Here is a 20798-nt window from a genome sequence, read left to right as displayed (position 1 = left end):
TTTATGGGTGAGAAAAGCAGACCTTGAGTAAAGTGATGTGTCAATGAATGAAGAACACACTTATTCTCAAGGGATGTAATGAGACGTGACATACTGTTAAAAGAATTCTGAGATTCATAGTCACGGTGAATTAATAAGCGAGGCTCTTAGCACCCTGAGAATTAGCTTATGGTCGTTTGAGCATAAGAATCACTGTTTGCGATCTATGTTGCTGATAGATCTTTTATTAAGGACTGGTAAACATATTTACATAAATAAACAGTTGATTGAATAGCTACGTACCTGAGAGAGGCAAGCATGGATCGATGATGAGTCTTTCAGTCAAAGATGAATGCAATCTTTTAAAATGGAATTTTATGAGCATACAAACCTAAAAGGAGGCAGTTTGCTCTTTTGGGTAATCGCATCGGGACAAATGTTAAATATTATTCCTTCTCTGATACTGCACAGATACTGAAGTAGAATTAGAAGTGAAGAGCATACATTTATAGTTCAGTTAGTTTTCTTTTAAGTTGCGAAATAATGCACCAATGAGAAGCGTGCCATGGATATAATTGTCCCTCATACAACTTGTGTCCACAGGAAGACAAAGAATGTGCCATAGACCTTTCTAGTTGTGCTAGAGACATCTATGAGTAATAATATTTCAATTGTTTTGCTGGTTGTTTAACCATCAACTTTTGAATTTCTTTTAGAAAAATGAAGGGATGGTCTTGTTACTATAGGATAAATAAATTAATTAGTGATACGACAAATTAATAAATGGATTGAGTCATGCTTTGGCCATTGGTGAGATTGTGTCATGAACTGAATCTCTCAGGTATCTAGTTCTTTACAAAGTTCAGTAAAAAGGATGCCTGGGGCTTGTACCTCTGTGGGTGGCACATATAGACAGATTTTCCTAATAAGAGTTCTTTTTCTTATGTTCACTGCTGGATTTAAGGTGTTCATTACATTATTTACAGCAGAAAATTACTTGTCAATAAATTTAAAGTAGTTTTCTCTCTTCTCAAATGTTGGCAATATGACATAAACCAAGGTTTATGGTTAAGTTGATTATTGCATGGCTATGTTTCATTTAAACAAGCTAAATGTAGACTGATTTTTTAAAATTTGCTTTTTATTCCTTAGAATGCACCCATCATCATCATCATCATCTCACGATGAAGATATTGACTGTTACGTCTGTGGGGAGGGACAGACCAGATCCATGCAAGGTAGAATAAAAATTCATGCTCTTGCTTGGGGGTTTTGCTCATGGGTATTCAGTGAATTATATAAATACAATGAATGCCTACATATGTAAGCAATTCAAAGGTGGCTGTATCTTGACCAATGAGTGGCTTCTCCACGATACTGTTATAGACTGGGAACCCATTGAGGTGGGAGATCCAAAGAAAATGGAAAGCCTTGCCTTTGCCTGAGCTGTGCATAAGATGACCATCTCTTGGTTGTCCATTGTACTGTATTTAACATATGGGCAACTTTAGCAGAAGAGGCCTGAGCATAGACAGTGACAAATATGAATTTACGATATGAAAGGAAATTGATGCATTTATACCTACAGGGCTGAAGTGCACTACACAGAGCTCTAGTTTTCTTTCTCCATGGGAGTGGACTTTTATAGAGCTCTTCATGCCTTCAAGGATCTTTTTTCCCCCTTCTTCTCTAATTCATTGCTATTGATTCTATTATAATTAGTGAATCAGTGATTAAATCAAGAGCAGTATAATTGAATGAAGGCGTAGAAGGCCAAGTCTGGATCAATGATGAATACTTGTAGGGCATCTGAATAAAAGACTTTGATTAAACCCTGCCTGTAACTCTTAGGTCCATTGCAAAAGTGATATAGCGATTGCACATACGGGAAATACGGGTAGAGAGGAAATTAGAAGTATTTAAAGATCATGTTCTCAGACACTTATTGCTTGTGGTAATAGATTGTTTATAAATTAATGAATGCATGAATAAATAATGTATAAATAAGCAGGAACAAAGAGGGCTATACCTCATCCAATTATGAGAGAAGCTAACGAGTCAAGGATTATTGCCAATGCATTTCTGAAGTCTTGAGTTCAAATAAAATAATTGATTAAGGCTTCTTCCCCTTTGGGGAAGGAATAGATAGATATAGACACCTGGGTATGAGCATTGTTGTGGGATAAAACTCTTACATAATTAAATAATGTATTTAATATCATAATATTCAATATAATCAATAATAATCCATATGATAACTATCTGTACTCAACAATAGTTTAATATAAGAAATGACTACAGTAAACAGATTAATGTAACTTATTACAATAACAATTTAATATAATTAATACATAAAATACTAACATTAGGTAATTAATTAGAAACTTTGAAAATGTCTTTGTGTAAATGAACATTGAGGATGTTAATTTAATCTTGATTAAGCCTCTTGTGCTGACATTGGTTTTTATTTCAGAAGAAAAATGTAAATGAACTTTGATGATTTCTGTGAGTAAATAAATGAATGGGTAGATTTTAGTGTCATCCAAGTTTCTCGTCCAGGGTCTGTGGGCTTCAGGAGAGTGAGGGAAAGAGTAATCTCGTATTTTCAACCCATTATTTCAGAGATGGCAAACCCTGGGCACAGGGCCTGGTTGATCACTGCTTTAGCCTCTTGAAGGGCATTTACAGGAAAAGACCCAGGGGGAGACCCCTTCAGGGAAGGGTCATCCAGCCCCGCTTTCTTGCTCCATCTAGCTATTAGCATTTAACTTAAAATTAGTGAAAACTAAAATTTCAGTTCTGCAGGTGCACTAGCCAAGTTTTGAGTGGGCCACTTGTAGCCAGTGCCTGCAGTGTTGGGCAGAGCTGACGAAGAATGTTTCCATTATCACAGAACTTTTGTCATCACACATGGTGCTGATATAGACAGTAGCCGGTAATAGTTCTTAGTTCTGCGTAGCAGGTGGCTTTACCATTTTGTGTTCCTTGAGAGAAAAAAATGGATAATTAAATTATTTTAATGGGCCATTAGATAAATGAGTGAATAGTTTATAATTAATTCATTTAAATAAAAAAATAAATGAATCAATCATATTATTATCAATCAATAAATACATGAAGTAAAGTTGAGGGTGGCCCGCTTGTTCAGATAGTGTCAGGAAACAAGGATTAAGATTCATCCCATTTTTGCATTAAAGAATTATCTGGCCTTCTTGCTATTTGGTAAGCTTATATAAACAGACATTAGTGATAAGTTATATATAGTGCTTCTTGTGTGGGGTGGTAGATAAAAAGGTGTTCATTTTAATATTTTGTACTAGAATTTGAATACGTCAGTACACAAACAGGATGCCCGTGATGCGAATGTGATACAAACCAATGTTGCTGGGTAATCTAGTAATGCAGAGCTCACTTTCAACAGTGTGGCTTTACACTGTTGATTCTTTTAAAAATCTGTCTTTTTCTCCAGCAGGAACATGCTGCAGGACTGGTGAAGACTGTGGCTGTCACCTGTGAGACGAAGGAGCGCAGAGACCAACGTACGTAATAACCAGAATTCCTGTTCTTGGTGTGTGAGTGGCCATGGAATATTTCAGTGGAGTGAAAGCCTCTTTGTGCCCAAATAAAATCCAAGGACATCAAGGAGGGCCAATAACGGGGGTGTGCTATGGGCCAGGAAGTAGGATTAATCCACACCAGCACAATTGAGATCCAACTTTAAGGTGAGGGACATCTGACCTGTTTTCAGAACATTTTGATGTTCTGTCTTCTTTCTGAACTGCTACAGAGTTAAATATTTCCCTGTCGGTGGAGATTCAGACTAGTCACTATTTTTAGGGGAAGCTCTTGGAAGATGGTACAGATTGTTTGTGTTCTGGCTGTGTTCTCTCATGAGGTTTTTGGTAGGTATTGTACTATGCTTGAAACTGGACAGATGAAATGGACGTAGTGCAGTCATGGACCGTAGATACCGATGGCACTTGATAGGAAGCCAGGGTCATTGATTGCTCCATATAGGCCACATTGAAAGCTGTGTCTGAAAACCCCAAGTCTAAAAGCTTTTTGGAAATGAGCCTAGAGCTGGAACATGATCATATGAAGGATTTTGTTCTCGGGAATTTGTGATTGATGGGATAAAGAAGTTATAAAGAAATGAAGAGAAAGAGTCATAGACTTGGACCAATGATGAGCTTGGAGGGTGTCTGAATCAAACATTTTGATTAAACCCTGTCTGGAATTCTGAGGTCCATTATAAAAAGAGACCTGCCTTTTCCCTCTATGGCAATGAGCTCACAGCAGCAGTTGAGACTATTCAGGCATTGGATCATGTATGTTCTCAATTTATGGATATCGACCAGATCAGTGCATGAATAATAAAGAAATGTGGAAATGGATGAATATAAAGAAGGTCAGCCATGGACCAATGATGAGAGTATATAAGGAAAGTTAAGTTGTGTTGATAAAGGCTGTTAGCCCTTTCTGGAAAGAGCTTTAGAGAGATGTCTACAAAACTCAATATTATTGTTTGATACAGGTGGTTGGTTGTGATTGTTTTTATTTAGAGAAGGGAAAACATTTACATAAGTATCTGATTAAATGGTTATTTAATTGGGAAAGAGGATGAGCTTGGTTGATCTTGAGAATTTGCCATATGAAAGCAGTTATTACTACAGCTCCGTTTACTGAGTTTTATTAACAAATAGAAATAGCATCTAGTTTTTTTTCTTCCCTGAGGGTAGTGTAATAGACATACAGAAACATGTCGGTGTGATACATGGTTCTTGCCCAGTGTTGGTTAACTCCCAGCCATCGATGAATTGTTACATGTGAATGAATAAATCCTTAATGCAATCAGTTTTTAAAAAAGAGAGCAAAGCGTGGCCCTATTGAAGCATGCATTTTGAAGTAAGAATAAGGATTAATCTTTGTCTACATCCCTAATGGGTATAGATATGCAGACATGTGAAGAGAGTTCCCCATCGGTGTACCATTATTTTGTGTGTGTGTGTGACATTTTTCAGTATATCGGGGAATATATGATTGAAGTATTCCATGAGTCATTTCACAAGTGAATAAATAAAGAATGAATGATTGAATTAATATAGAAGTAGGGTCAAGCTTGGACCATTGGTGAGATTATGCCATGGATCAGAAATAGAAATTTATCCATTTCTACAAAAGATGGGACCATTGAAAACATATCTATCTGGTTTCTAGTCTGTGTGGGTTGGGGGCTGTAGACAGATGCTTGCAATAATCCTAGTTCTTATTTTTGAGTGGCATATCCAATGGTGATCATCACACTATTTAAAATTGATAATTAAATAAGCCAATGCATAAAAGAGAGTTTTTGGGTCAATAGTGAAATAGGACTTGGATTAATTTTATGGTTATATTATTACCACACAACTTGGGCTCTTTAAATAAATCTGAATCTGGGCAGTTCATTCTTTTGAAAACTGGCATTTGACTTCCCAGAATGAAGACCACGGCTGATTTGACCAGTCTCTGCTGAGGAAGATGCTAGAAGTTACTTTTGGTAAGGAATCTTAATCGTGGAGTAAGTAACCATCCACAGTTCTTCTCCATTTGAGTGAATTTTTCATTACTGTTTACCGATTTATTAAATGAAGCTGTGCGTAGACCAGTAATACAGATGCGTTATGACATTGGATTGTGATTAATCCACTTCAGCACAATTCTGCTTAAAATAAGATGAAGGACATGTTGCTCTTTTGCAGAGCTGAGGAATAATCCATCTTGTTTTCACACGGCATTTGATTTAAACATTTCTCCAGTAATAAAAAGTAATAAAGTTGAAGACTGTGCCGTAAAATGTTGCCACCATTCATCACATGTAACTATTTAAATTTAAATGAATTAAGATGAAATAAAAGGTAAGGTTCAGATCCTCGGCGCACTAGCCACGTTTCAAGCACGTGGTTGGTGCGCATGGTAGCGGCGACACTGTTAGGTGGTGCGGCTTCAGCACATCCTCACGCCAAGTTCTGCTGGACAGCTCCTCATTGAGGGATGGAGGAGGGTTGTGAGGGGAGATGGTTTTTGTTTTTTTGCTTTTTTAAGGAGGTGCTGGGGACTGAACCCAGGACCTTGTGCATGGGAAGCAGGTGCTCAACCACTGAGCTACAGCTGCTCCCCAATGAGAGTTTTTTTCTCTTTCCCGTTTGTTTGTTTGTTTGTTTGTAGGAGGTACCAGGGATTGAGTCTAGGACCTCATTCATGGGGAGCAGGTGCTCTACCACCTGAGCTACATCTGCTTCCTGGGAGCTATTGGGTTTATGGTTTGTTTATTTGACCGTTTGATAATTTGGACCAACTAGGTGAAAGAGGAATAAGCCTGGGGGAGCCATAAATATGGGATGGAGATGAGGCAAAGATGTCGATTGAAACGTGTGTGCCTCTCTGAGGGCCATCGCCCTAGTCTGTTAGCTCTGTAGGAAAACAGCTTAAAAACAGATCTTGGTCATATTCAAGGATCTTATTTCTTCTTTTTAGATTCATGGATATTGACTTTTTTACTGTTAGTGAGTTAATAAATGAATCAATGAGACAGTATAAATGGTAAAAAAAAAAGATTGCCTGGCCAGGATCAGTGATGAGTACCCTGGTTTGTCTGTATCGAGGACTTTGATTAAGCCCTATAGTGCCAAGGGCCAGTACACAATACGCCTATTTATTAGGTCTTTGGGAAAAGAGCTTTCTCTAGGAGTCTGAACTAGTCAGGGGTTTCTTTGGGGGCTTCTGCACGGATTGTTTTAGTATTAGTGTTGGAAACTTGTTCCATGGATAAATAGAGAAATGAATAAAAGCTACATGGATGTTCCTGGTCCAAATATGTGATGCAACAGGGATCTTTATTATTACTTTTGAAGCACTGGGTTCCAGTGAATCAATTGGTCGAGCTGACCCTTTTGGGTCAGGAGCATTTAGAGAAATGGTTATAAGAGCTCATTCTGCTGTTTTGTTTTGGTGGGCGAGTGTTGCAGTTTGTTGGATTAAGACAAGGGTAAAGACATTTCTATAAATGAATTATTGATTAAATACCTAATGAAGAGGGGGCTTATACATGGACTGATGACCTGTTACAATCAGTCCAGAATTTTCACTGTTTTAACAGAAAGCAAGGAAAAAATGACCCGCTTTTTTTCTGTGCCTGATGAGCAGATGGAAGGCATCAATAAATGAATAACAGGATAAGCCCTTATCTCAAATTAATTACTTAAAGCAAGGCTTGGGCTGGTGATGGGCATGGGTTATGGAACAAGGATAGTGTTTAGTCCAGTTGTGGCCAGCTGTTCTCCAGGTAAACTAGATTTAGGTTCTTACCTTCGTTGGAGTGGTGAATTTATTTATCCTATTTATGTTTTATGTCTTCCCTTTTGGGGTTTAAATGCATTTGTCATCGCCCGTTTCTTAAACAGGGACGAGGTAATTCAGTTACTCTGGTGTGTAATGACATACATACATACATAGGGGTAGGCTGAGCGGGGACAATTTCTTGGGATTCAATTACTCTTATCTGCCCAAGCAAAATTGATTTAGAAAGAGGATATAACTATTACCTGCTTGCATGGTCCTAGTCACGTCCGTTGCTCTTGTCTAGTGTCAATCCCAATGGTGTTTATCCATCAATAGGTATGGCATTCAAGGTTTAAATGTAACAAGCACCAAGGGTTATTCCTAATCAATTACAGTTGTCTTGAATTCAATTTTTTGAAAAAGAATATGAATTTAGGCTGTTTGCTCTATCCATCCATCCCACCCACCCATCTCTTTTTCTCTCTCATCTATCTCTAAGTATCTATCCATCTGTCATCTATGGATCATCATTTCTCTCTATAACTACCATCCATCTATCATCTATATATATATCTTCATCTTCTTAGCTTATGGACCCAGCATAGCTAATTCAGCCCTTCCCTAATGAGGAAGATATTGGCCATTATCTATTTTAATAAGCAGAGCAGGAACCTATTTAAGTAATAGTCAAAATCTTTTTTAATAAGCAGAGCAGGAATCTATGTAAGTAATAGTCAAACTAATTGCTTCTGGTTTGGTGATTTGTCATGGTGCTGACTCTGTTATTGAAAAGAAATAAAATGGCTCCATAAACAAATGAAGTGAATGGCGGTCATGCAGGGGCCAATTCAGCACACTTGTGGCCAATTAAGGAACAAGTAAAGAGATCATTTTTGTTCATTTTCACAGTTGCTTAATTACCCAGTCTTATTTTTCAGTCACACTTGATGTACTCAGTTGAGTCGCCGTGGGATGACCGCATTAAAAAACGTAAGGTATTGTCAGCTGTTGTTTATTGCTGCATCTTTCAAATCTGGACAAAGTAGAGAAAAGAAGATCAAGCACTGACCTGTTAAGAGAGTGGGATTCATGAGAGGCAAAGGTGGCAGTGAATCTAATAATCCACAAAATGGAGTCTCTTACCCTCAGGACCATCCTCTCCCTGGATGGCCAGGTGTTCGGAGAGCGTGAACTCGTATGCCGAGGTGTTGGTTATGTTATCATTAGTGAATAGAAGAAAGTCTAAACCAGTGTATAAGCTAATGAAGAAAAAGAGTATGAGGCATGTCCTACGGGTCAGTTTGTGCTGGTGTGAACCGAGGCTGAGGTCGAATCCAGAGGCGCATCAGGGAAGTCCTTTACGGAAGGGGAGTAGTCTCGTCCCTCTTGGGATGTGAATCTTAGATGTTAGGAATCTTGTTTTTTGGGACTTGTGATTCATGGGCAGTGATTTTATTATTTTAAGTGAACCAATCAAGAAAAAGATAGGTGTTATAAATGAAAAAGCGTGGCCCAATTGCGAGAATGTATGCCGAAAACGATGATTCCCATTAATCTGTATCTATATTAATCTATTGCTGGGCAACAAGTTACCACACCATTTAAGTGGGTCAGGGGTCTGGGCAAGGCTTAGCTGGGTGCACTGGCTGTGGGTCCTCGACTGACGGCAGGTAAGGCTCGGTGGTGGTTGAGGAGCACTGGGCTTCTGCATGGGGCTCACAGCCTGGCAGCTGGCTTCATCAGAGTAAGCAAGTGAGAGGGCAGGGGAGGGCTAGCAGACGAACGGACATCACAGTCGTTTGGAGATGACATTCCATCCCTTCTGCCATAGTCCCTCTTTTTTTTTTATTATTATTTTTAATGTTACATTAAAAAAATATGAGGTCCCCATATACCCCCCACCCCCCTTACCCCACTCCTCCCCCCATAACAACAATCTCCTCCATCATCATGAGACATTCATTGCACTTGGTGACTACATCTCTGAGCACCGCTGCACCTCATGGTCATGGTCCACACCATAGCCCACACTCTCCCATAGTCCCCCCAGTGGGCCATGGGAGGACATACAATGTCCAGTAACTGTCCCCGCAGCACCACCCAGGACAACTCCAAGTACCGAAAATACCCCCACATCTCCTCTCTTCCTCCCACTCCCTACCCTCAGCAGCCACCATGGCCACTTTCTCCACACCAATGCCACATTTTCTTCGATTACTAATCACAATAGTTCATGAATAGAATATCAGTAAGTCCACTGTAATCCATACTCTATTCCTCCATCCTGTGGACCCTGGAATGGTTGTGTCCACTCCACATCCATATCAAGAGGGGGCTCAGATTCCACATGGATGTGGATGCATTCCCTAGGTCCAGCCTACACTCCAGGGAAGGGGCTTTTGCAGGGTTGTGAATTCTAGGAAGTGGGGCTTATTTGAAGCCATTTTAGAAGCAACATTAAAGGCCACTGAAAATAGATCACGGGCATTATCCCTTTGGTTAAGGAACATACCAGAAGGTGCACATTATAATATGTGTTCCCGTTAGGAGTTGGTGGTGGGTTAAGGTTTGTTAGTTTTATAACTAGAAAGGAAAATTATTTACATAATTAAAGTACCGAGCAATTAACTAGATGAAAGAGGGCTGTGCTTAGACTAATGCTGAGAATATTTCACATGTCAAGATTTCTGATGACTGTAATTCCATTGACTGGTTTCCTTAAAAATATAAGCCACAGAGACACCGGTGTGTAGTGGGCCTCTGGACAGATGTTAAACAGTGTTCTAGTTGAGTTTGGGTCAGTAAAGTGACATTGATTGTATTAATGGAAGCGAATGCATGCAGATGTTCATAACTGGCCAAATTACTTAAAAGTGGGCAAAGCTTGTGTTAGGAAACGTGGATTATGATTAAACCCGTTCTGCCCAACTCATGTTCATGTCAAGAAATATTTAAGGATTTTAGGATTCTTGTGGTTCCTGAATTTTTTTTGTATGAATCAATGACATGATATAAAGAAAACAATATATAAGTAAAGAAAGTTTAATTGTCCCATTACACAGATTTTAGGGTGAGGCAGTAAATACCATTGTTGAAAATACTGAAGGTTATTAAGATAAATGGATCAAGGATGTTATTTCTTTGACTAAGGATAATAAAGACCTTCAAATAATTTTCAGTATTCTTGCTTGGAGTCATTGATAAATTCAACATTGTTTATTTGATTAAAAGATAAGTAAATATTACCGTAAATTAACAAATACCTTATCGACTAAGTAAATTAAAGGCAGAAAGTACAGGTTGATGGGTGAAATGTCTCAATTCTTTTGTCTTCTATTTCCCTTTGTAGTCCTCAGAATGGGTGCACCCCTGTGACGGAAGCACTCTGCCATGACTGAGACCTTGGGCTCTGTGTGTTAGGAGCATGGAGATACATGTATGTGAGTGAAAGTCTAAGTTCTTGTATTGGTCAGGTGGTTTTTTTAAGGGCACTCACTGTGTTACTGCATAATCAATAAAGCCAAATATAACTTAGTGATAGATACAGGATTGATATGAAAGATGTTAATTTGAAATTGAAGGTCTATGGGAAATAACTCTAAAGACAGACTTGAGATGTTCCAGGAGCTTGTTCTTGGCTATTTGTGATGCTAAGTATTATTATCATTAGTAAATTGATGGATTAATCAGTAAACAAATATAATACAAATACAGAAGTGAGAGCCAGTTCTGGACCAATGATGATGACCAATTATACCCCTCTACCTAAGGAGCCTATTGATAATGATAAAAGTCAGTGTTAACTGTTTTGGGTCAGTCTTAAGAGTATGGTTGTTAGTGCAAAGGAAAAAAAATATATGAAGAGGGTGAAACATTGCACAACACTGAATATGTATTGAAGCAAGAAATATTATTAATGAAAATCAAAAACTCTGATTCCTCTTAAGAAATAGATGGATCAAGAATGTTACCTCTTTGGCTAGTGATCATTCAGGCCTAAAAATTGTAGTCAATCTTATTACTCTAGGTCAATCTCAATGTTGAGGATGTTTGTTTTATCATAAAGCATTAATTATTACCTAAACTACTGAGTCACTGAAATACTGAAAGCAAGTATCTGTGGAAAGATGTATGAGTTTAAAAAAATTATCTGCTTTGCTTTGTACTCTTTAGAATGGATTCACCCAAGCTGATTATAATCATTCTGCCATGGCCGTGAATTCTATGTTTGCCCCTGTGTTAGGAACGTGGAGACAAGATGGGTCAGAGTTAACGTCTAATGTTGGTTTCATGTGTGTTTTTTCAAGCCTCTTCTCTCTGTTTAAGAAAAGTATGAAATATAATCACAGATTGCCAACCATCCTTTATGATAAATAAGAGGAATGATATGAAAGATTTTGTTGATTGATTCATAAATGATGGCCTGAAGTTTTGCTTTTAGGTAAGTTGATGTGGCCGGTGATTATATAGAAAGACGTAGGATATTTAAGGTTCTCTTTCTTGTATTTTGTAAATTCTAGGGTAATTTTATTATTATTAGTGAATTTACAGATTAACATATGAACAAATGGGGATATGATTGAAGCAAAAGAGGGTCAACCCTTGACCAATGATGACGACGGGTGGCGTATGAGACCTCAGTGATGAATGTATGTATCTGGAACTCTGAGGTCACACACAAAGAGAGACCTAGTCTCGTCCCCCTTTTTGAAATAATCCTGTGGATGCATGGTAGGAATATGAGAGGATCTTGTTCCTTACTTTGGATCATGGATTTCAAAATTTATTATTATATATTGTGAATGGATCCACAACTGATACAATAAAGAATAAACTAACTAACAAATAAATAAGGTCAAGCACTACCCAATTATGAATATATGGGTGATGCAAAGTAGAGTTTTAATAAAAATTGAAAGTGCTGATGCAGTTAAGAAATAAGTGCATCAAGGATGTTACCCCTTAGCTAAGAACATAATGACACTGATTAAGTAATATTCAATCTTACAGCCTCAAGTTTCAGGTTGTTTGTTTTCTTAAGAGAAATACATATATATATATAAATGAAAAATTAATACCTCAATGAGTGAGTAAATTAAATAATTAAAGAAGGATCCATGGAGAGAATACCTGGTTTTTAAATTTTCCAATTTTTTTACCATTGGCTCTGCTCTGTAGCCTCAGAATTGTTGCCCTGGAGCTGGTTGGAACATTCCTCCGTGGGAACAACCTCCATGGGTGCCTCTGTGTCTTGGAGCATGGACGCCAATGTGAGTACTGGTCAAAGTTCTTGTCTGGGCTGGCATGGTATTTTAGGCTGTTCATTATGTATCAAAAAGTTGTAAGTGTAATTCAAAAAGGTTGACCATGGCCTAATGATTAATTTGGGGTTGTAATGGAACAATATGTTGATTTATTGATATTTTCAACAACTTAGAAATAAGGAAATTAGTATAGTCATTGTGGCCAATAATTCTATAGACAGATGTCCGGGCTACTTATTGTGTTTTTGGGATTCATTGGTATTATCTTATTGATAGCATTGGTTGATGAATTAATCAATTAATGTCGATATGAGTGAAGAAAAGAGGTACCAGCCTGGACCAGTGCAGTGATCACGACTGGTGGCGTCTGAGTCACAGATGAGGAATGCACGTGTCTGGAACTCTGAGGTCCAACACGAAAGGAAATCAGTCCCTTCCTTATGTTGGAAATGAGGAATATAAAAGCACCTTATTATCTGGAGACGTGGATTTCGATTTTATTTTTATAATGTTTCAATGATAGAACCATGAAGCAAATATTTAAATCAATAAATAGGAGGAGGGTGAAGCATTTTATGATTATGAATATATGTGTTGAGATGAGAAACTCTCAATGCAAACAGTCCTGTTTCTTAAGAAATAAAGGGGTGAAGGGTGTTACCTCTTCGTCGAAGGATTTTACAGATCCTGATTAGAATCAGTCAATTTTATTGCTCTTGGTCAGCAGAAATTAAAGGTTGTTCATTTTCTTATATATGTTTTGTGTATGTGTGTTATATGTACTATATAAATACATATTTTTGTGGATATATTGTATATAACGAAGCATTAATGTGGAATGATTGAGTAAATGAAATGGGAACAGGAAGGATTTAAAGAGAGAGGGTCTGAGTTTTCTTATTATTTGCTCTGCTTATTACTCCTTAGAGTGGACACCTTCGAGCTCACTGCACCATCCTTCCATGCTCGTGACGCGGTGGACACCCCTATGGCTTAGGGGTCCTGGGACCAATGTGAGTGATAAGCGAACTCGGCCCTTCTTGTTATTGGATGTGTATTGCATTATTGAATGTGTGAAAGAAGGCCAACCATTGCCCAGTGGTCCATATGGGATTGATAGGAAGTATTATTCAAGGCTCTTGTTCTCGCTTTTGAGATTCATAGGAATTTATTTTTTATCAGTGAATTTATGAATTAATGAGTAAACAAAGGTAGATGTGAATGAAGAACAGGGCAAATCCTGGACCAATGATGATGTCTGGTGGCGTATGAGTCAAAGGATGGTGAATGATACGTGTCTGGAAGTCTGAGGTCCAACAGGAAAGGAAATTTCTAGTCCCTCTGTTGGAAATTATCCTTTAGAAAGATATTAAGAATATCCAAGGATCTTACTCATATTTGTGCAATGGATTTTGATTCTATGACTATAAAACATAAGCAAAGAAATCAATCCCTAAATATAAATAAATAAATTGGGATAGGTTTAAGCATTGAACAATTATGAAAACATGGAGCATTAGTATATATTGAGAACACTGAATTCCGTTAAGAAACAAACAAATATTTCAAGCATATTATTCTTTTTTTTTTTTTCTCTTTTTTTCTTTTTTTCTTTTTTTTTTTTTTATTGATTTTGTAATAATATTACACTAAAAATATATATGTGAGGTCCCATTCAACCCCACCCCCCCACCCCACCTCTCCCCCCCCCCCCCCAGCAACACTCGTTCCCATCATCATGACACATCCATTGGATTTGGTAAGTACATCTTTGGTCACCTCTGCACCTCATAGTCAATGGTCCACATCATGGCCCATACTCTCCTCCATTCCATCCAGTGGGCCCTGTGAGGATTTACAATGTCTGGTGATTGCCTCTGAAGCACCATCCAGGGCAGCTCCATGTCCCAAAGACGCCTCCACCTCTCATCTCTTCCTGCCTTTCCCCATACCCATCAGCCACCATGTCCACTTTTCCCAATCCAATGCCACCTCTTCTATGTGGACATTGGATTGGTTGTGTCCATTGCACCTCTATGTCAAGAGGAGGCTCAGATTCCACATGGATGTTGGATGCAATCCTCCCACTTTCAGTTGTAATCACTCTAGGCTCCATGGTGTGGTGGTTGTCCTTCTTCAACTCCATCTTAGCTGAGTGTGATAAGTCCAATAAATCATATTGTAGGTGCTGGAGTCTGTTGAGGCTCAGGACCTGGCTATCACATTGTCAGTCCAGAGATTCAAATCCGCTAAATATATCTTAAACCCCAACATTAACTGCACCTCCATGACCTTAGCATGAAAGTCTTATGAAGGAAGATCCCATCTGAGTCCAGATTCATCACACATAAACACCAGTTCCAAAAAGGGGCCATCTGACCTGGTAGTTAACCCCATCGGCCATGACCATAACTCCCATGGGTCTCTTTAGCCCTCGAAGGAACCGATATCTGGGGGTTGTATCTGCTTTATCTGTCTCTCTGACTCTGCTCAGTTGTGCATGAGGGCAATCCTTCTGCCAGCCTCCAGACTCTTTTTTAGAAACTCGTAGCCATATAAACTCATTTCTCTTTTCCATTTCCCCCTTACTTTAGGTCAAACAGCATTTTAAAGTCATGTTATTTTATGTAGACAGGGATATTCTGCTGATCCACATTGAACCTTCCGTATAAGGTCATTTTCCAGTTGCATCATCAGTTGGTAGTTGATAGTGGTCCCTCGGTGCCAGGGAGGCTCATCCCCGGGTGTCATGTCCCACGCTGGGGGGAAGGCATTGCATTTACATGCTGAGTTTGGCTTCGAGACTGGCCACATTTGAGTAACATGAAGGCTGACAGGAGGAAATTCCCAGGCACAATGTTGCTCTAGGCCTTGTTCTTATTTTAGGCTTATCAGCTCACAAGCATAGTCATTAGCATCAGGGGCTCACTGTTGAACCCTCACTCCCTCCCGGTCCCCGCCGCTGTACCTGGGAGACTATCGCTGCTCCCCTAGGGACCACGACAGAACACCATTGGCCAGGAACCCAGTACCCCCCCTGCTGTGGTTTTTAATTGTTGCCACTATGAGTATATCCAAACATTACCGTGCACCCTGGACATATGTTCTGTACAGCTCCCTGTCAGCCATATATCACCTGTCATTGGCATCTCATACCAGTATCCCTCCATTGCCATTGTTGAAACACTCTGTGATCCAGAACTCCCCGAAATTTGAAGCCCAATATAATGTCATGGTCCCTTACTAGGGAATGGCATATAGCGATGGATTTAAAGGTTAGATAAAGAACTTGGATAAAGTTAGATAAAGAACTTAGATAAAGAATGTTGACTTGAAAAAATTCTACATCATATCTTTTTTTTTTTTTTTTTCCCCCCCCCTAATTATTCAGCTTCTCTTCACAGGAGTCCTAGACCACAGCAATGCATATATATAATATACAGCACTCCCATACATCCACCACAAAACCTTTTTCCTTCCACAGCGATACTCTTACACCCTATTCATATCATATTTACTTAACGTGATGTGCATATTATTCTTTGACTAAGGATGATATAGACAATTTTCGGTAGTACCATTCATTGTTCTTGGTAATGGGAATTTTGATGTTCATTTTATAAAAGAAAGTTAAATATAGTGCCCCAAATTAATACACACACCCATGACGGACTGAATGAATGGTGGGATGCGGGGACCAGTGGAGATAAAATCTCAGTCTTTCTATCGTCTCTGCTTTGTGCTCCTCAGATGGATGCCCTGTGCTGATTTAAGGGTTCTGCCATGGTAAGGAGCCCAGGGATTGCCTCTGTGTTAGGAGTGTGGAGACCAATGTGAGTAATAAAGTTCTTGTCTTGGTTTGGGTGCTTTTTAAAGGTACTCAGTGTAATAGTTGAAAGGTGTTTTGCGTCATGTAAAAGACCAGCCTGGGCCTAATGACCAGTATGGGATTGATGGGAGGGTGAGTTCTGGTCCAGTGATAAGAATGTGACATAAAATCAGGATTTAAATGAGTCCAGTTCTTCAATGGTGGACCCTTTGTAAAGAAGATCTAGGCTTTTCACTATAAGATAGGGAGTATAAACATGTTTAAATCACAGGTCTTTTGATTCAAAGGTGGTAGATGCAAGGGGGTTTAGAATATTATTAAAGATAATGATAGACAAACAAGTAAAAAAGCCTCAGTAATATATTGGGACATCAATCAAGGTTTAAGGTAAATCTAATTTTGCTGAGCTGGCAATGTACATGAATAAGATCAAATAAGGCCACACCTATACTAATGATGAGAAACCAAAGTTTTTTTTTAATTTGGTTCAATATCTCTTAGCGTATTCAGTATGACTTAGGGTGATTTTAAAAACAGATCAAGTCAGTGCCACTCGTTTTTAAAAAAACTGTTTATTTTTCTTCTCCTCCCCCTCCCCTGCCCTGCTGTTTTTGCTGTCGGTGTCTGTTCACTATGTGATCTTCTGTATCTATGTCTCTTTTTGTCTTCCCTTCTCATCTTTCTCCTCTAGGAGTCACTGGGATTGGATCCTGGGGACCTCTGATGTGGAGAGATGTTCCCTGTCAGTTGCACCACCTCAGTTGCTGGTCTCCGTTGTGCTTCACTTTGACTCTCCCCTTGGTCTCTCCTTTGTTGCGTCACCATCTTGCTGCGTGACTCCCTTGTGCGGGCACTAGCTCACCGCGCAGGCTCTTGGCTAGCTATGCAGGCACTCTACCCGCGCAGGCACTCTTGTGGGCACTTGGCTCACTGTGTGGGCACTGGCACTCCACACGGGCACTGGCACACCATGTGGGCACTATTGTGGGCACTGGCTCACCACCTGGCTCCCATATGGGCACTCAGCTCGCCGCACGTGCCCTCTGCTTAGCACGTGGGCACTGGCTCATCACACAGGCACACTTTCTCTTCTTTTTCACCAGGAAGCTCCAGGGATCGAAACTTTGTCCTCTCCTATGGTAGGAGGAGGACTTACAACATGAGCCACATCTGTTTCCCAATGTCACTCATTTTTACAGCTCTTTAATTTTTATTTTAGGTTTTCCCTAAATATTATGTTATTGATAAAGGTGCAAGTAATTTTCCTGGTGAAGAAGTATATAGGAGACATAAGTACTTGTCAGTGTTTTAGTTGTGATTTGTTTTTGGTGGGTTCATTTTATTTATAGGAAGAATATAAATGACTAGTAATGACTAGAAAAATAAAGTGGAGATGTATAATAATTGAAAGGAGGTCTTCAATATTTTGTTCTGCAGTTCTTGTACTCCTCAGAGTGGACATACACCTGAACCGATTTAAGCTTCAGCCAGGTCCTGAATCTTACGTTTTGGGAGCATAGAGATACAATGTGAGTAATAGTCAAAATTCTTACCTGGGTTTCGGTGCTTCATTTAATAATATTCATGGTATTACTTTTAAATAACATTAACTATAAACAAAAAATTAACCATGGATCAAATATAGGATTGATAGAAAACATGTTGATTCACGAATAATGTATATCACTAAGATTGATTGTTGACAGAGTGAAGAGTCTGTGGGAAATGACTCTAGAGTCAGGTATTAGGAATACTTAAAAGATCTTGTACTGGGGTTTTTCTGATGGATACAAATATTTTATTCATATTAGGGACTTTAAGAATTATTAACAAACAAATGAAGGAAAAGAAGGCCAGTCCTGGACCAATGATGGCGGTTGGTGGCGTATGAATCCTTATGATGAATAATACCTGTTTGGTCTCCCACAGAAATGAAACTAGTCAATACTCTGTTTTAAATGAGTCTATAGGCAGATTTCAGGAATATACAAGGATCTTGTTCCTTTACTTTCGGTTGATAGATTTATATTCTTTTTTTTTTTTTCCTCCAGATGTACTGGGGATTGAACCCAGGACCTTCTATATTGGAAGTAGACTCAACCACTTGAGCTGCTATACCGCCCCCAGATACTGTTATTACAAATAAATCATCCCCTAGACTCTATTATGATTAATAAATCAATGACAGAATATTCAGCAAATATATAATCAGAGAAGAGGATCAAACACTGAGTGTTAAGAACATGTTGTGAGGCAAGAAATCCGATTACTATATTTGGATTCACTGATGCTCATTAATGGCTATAGGGTATTACTTCTTTGGTTAAGTATGTATAGGTGTTGATAGGTAATAGTAAATTTTATTGATCTGAGCCCTTCTCAAGTTTGTAGTTGTTAATTTTATTAAGAGAAAATATATACCTATTGTGACATTAGTAAATACCTAAATCATGAGTAAATGGAACATGGAAAGCAAGGACCCATTGATAGAATGTCTCAGTCCTTTTATCATCTGCTGCGCTTTGTCTTTCTCAGGAAGGATGCGCTAGAGCTGATCTAAGTCTCCTTTCGTAGCCGTGAACTCTATGGTGGCCTCCATCTGTTAGGAACACGGAGAACAAAGTGAGTGGTAGTTTCTGTCATTGCTGGAGTCATTTTTAAAGGGCTGTAACTATATATTTAAAAGTGTGAAATATAATTTTAAGAGGCTATTTGTGGCTGAGTTATGAAATGGCATTGATGTGAAGCATTATAGGGACTAACTCACATACACACCACAGAGGCTGAATAAGGACAGTTCTAGGGTGACAAATCATTCTATTGACAGATGTGAGAGGCATCAAGTTATCATGCTTGGATTTTTGAGGATTATAGGTTATTATTTTTACTATTATGTGTGACTTGACGAATTAATCTAGAAACCAGTTTTAGAAATGCAGGAAGACAAAGCAGGTCAGTCTGGACCAATGATGACCACTGGTGGCGTATGAGTCACGGACGATGAGTGATACGTGTCTGGACGTCTGAGGTCATGCAAAGAGGAATCAAGTGTGTTTTCTCTTGATCCTATAGGTAGGTGTTGAAGTGATCTGTAGTACATGTTGGGAATGCACAAAGATCTCATTCTCTTACATTGGGTTCATGGATATTGATTCTTTTATTTTAACTGAGTCAATGGCGGAATCATTAAACAAATACATAAAGAGAGGGGAATAAGGTGATGCATTGCCCAACTATGACCATAAGTGGTTAGGAAGGAAATGTGATTAACAAACATTGAAAACACCACCCAATAAAAAAATGAAAGAATTAAGGACATTATCATTGTCACAAAGGACCATAAAGATGCTGATTAGATAGTCATTTTTATTGCTCTTGGTCATTCTTAAGTTTCATTGAGAATTATGGAATACTTAAATGATTGAACAAATTAAATATGGACAAGGATCAATGGATAAAGTGTCTCAATCTCTGTATCATTTGCTCTGCTTTGTACTCATCAGAATGGTCCCCCTTGGGATGATGTAAGCATCTGCTGTGATCTTGAGCTCTCGCGTTGCCATGTGTGTTAGCAGCGTTGGAGACCAATGTGAGTAAGGGCCAAGTTCTTGTCCTTCTAAAAGGGTATTCACTTGATTAATAAAAACTGTGTAACACAATAAAAAAGGTCAATGTGGCCCAGTTAATACAGGAATTAATTAGAATAGAATCGCTATAAATCATTATGTTTATATATATTAATTCATATATCAAGCATGGAGGTCAGTTAAAGAAAAAGATCTAGTACTTTTGGGAAATGACCCCATAGATGGACTTTAGAGATGGTTGGATATATTCTATTTCTGTTTCTGTGGCTCTCATGTATTTGCTTGTTTGTGTGGAGATACTGGGGAGCAAGCCTGAGGCCTCGTACATGGGAAGCCAGTGCCCCACCATCTGAGCTACATCTGCTCCCCTCAGGTGTTTATTTTGTTATTACTTGTGACTTTGTGGATTAATCAATGAAAATGTGTCGCTAGGCATGAAGAAAGAGAGGGCCAGTCATAGATCAGTGATGACCCCTGGTGTTGTATGGGTCATGGACGGTGAATCTTTCTGGAATGCTGAGGTCTATAAAGTGTTAACTACATCTATTCCCTCAGTTGGAAGTGATCAGGGATATTCAAGGATCTTGTTCTTTTACTTTGTGTTCATGGTCTTATTCTGTATTTATTTATTTTTCATAAGGGCAGGTAGAAGGTCACTCCTTCGTTCATTTTTTTTTTTTAAGATTTATTTATTTATTTCTCTCCTCCCTCCCCCCCCCCGCTTGTCTGTTCTCTGTGTCTATTTGCTGTGTCTTCTTTGTCCACTTCTGTTGTCATCAGCGGCATGGAATCTGTTTCTTCTTTTTGCTGCGTCTTCTT

The 20798-nt window shown here is 38.8% G+C and overlaps 1 long non-coding RNA gene, 5 other non-coding genes and 3 pseudogenes across 6 annotated transcripts in view; all 9 read left to right on the top strand.

Moving 5' to 3' along the window:
- LOC105744759 (uncharacterized) overlaps positions 1-9131 on the top strand; it is a 29376-nt gene extending 20245 nt beyond the window's left edge. Inside the window, exons 8-10 of the long non-coding RNA XR_011648257.1 lie at positions 1132-1217; positions 3449-3518; positions 5458-9131. This is a non-coding gene — a long non-coding RNA (uncharacterized lncRNA). The remainder of the gene's footprint in view (positions 1-1131; positions 1218-3448; positions 3519-5457) is intronic.
- LOC111760704 (small nucleolar RNA SNORD113/SNORD114 family) lies at positions 1760-1836 on the top strand. Its single transcript, XR_002794318.1, has one exon. It is a non-coding gene; the product is annotated as a small nucleolar RNA SNORD113/SNORD114 family (small nucleolar RNA).
- On the top strand, positions 4155-4229 carry LOC111760699 (small nucleolar RNA SNORD113/SNORD114 family). Its single transcript, XR_002794312.1, has one exon. It is a non-coding gene; the product is annotated as a small nucleolar RNA SNORD113/SNORD114 family (small nucleolar RNA).
- A 2770-nt stretch (positions 9132-11901) lies between the features above and the next one.
- On the top strand, positions 11902-11975 carry LOC111760701 (small nucleolar RNA SNORD113/SNORD114 family). Its single transcript, XR_002794316.1, has one exon. It is a non-coding gene; the product is annotated as a small nucleolar RNA SNORD113/SNORD114 family (small nucleolar RNA).
- A 923-nt stretch (positions 11976-12898) lies between these two features.
- LOC111760703 (small nucleolar RNA SNORD113/SNORD114 family) lies at positions 12899-12977 on the top strand (annotated as a pseudogene).
- An 827-nt stretch (positions 12978-13804) lies between these two features.
- Positions 13805-13880, top strand: LOC111760696 (small nucleolar RNA SNORD113/SNORD114 family). Its single transcript, XR_002794309.1, has one exon. It is a non-coding gene; the product is annotated as a small nucleolar RNA SNORD113/SNORD114 family (small nucleolar RNA).
- A 4372-nt stretch (positions 13881-18252) lies between these two features.
- On the top strand, positions 18253-18338 carry LOC111760720 (small nucleolar RNA SNORD113/SNORD114 family; annotated as a pseudogene).
- Positions 18339-19351: 1013 nt separating this feature from the next.
- On the top strand, positions 19352-19426 carry LOC111760698 (small nucleolar RNA SNORD113/SNORD114 family). The gene has a single exon (XR_002794311.1). It is a non-coding gene; the product is annotated as a small nucleolar RNA SNORD113/SNORD114 family (small nucleolar RNA).
- A 1010-nt stretch (positions 19427-20436) lies between these two features.
- LOC111760708 (small nucleolar RNA SNORD113/SNORD114 family) lies at positions 20437-20506 on the top strand (annotated as a pseudogene).
- Positions 20507-20798: the final 292 nt, after the last annotated feature.

Source organism: Dasypus novemcinctus, chromosome 3 (genome assembly GCF_030445035.2).
Source record: "Dasypus novemcinctus isolate mDasNov1 chromosome 3, mDasNov1.1.hap2, whole genome shotgun sequence".
Classification (NCBI taxonomy): Eukaryota; Metazoa; Chordata; class Mammalia; order Cingulata; family Dasypodidae; genus Dasypus; species Dasypus novemcinctus.
The sequence above is the reverse complement of the archived record's forward strand: the minus strand, read 5'-3'. Positions and strand labels throughout refer to the sequence as shown.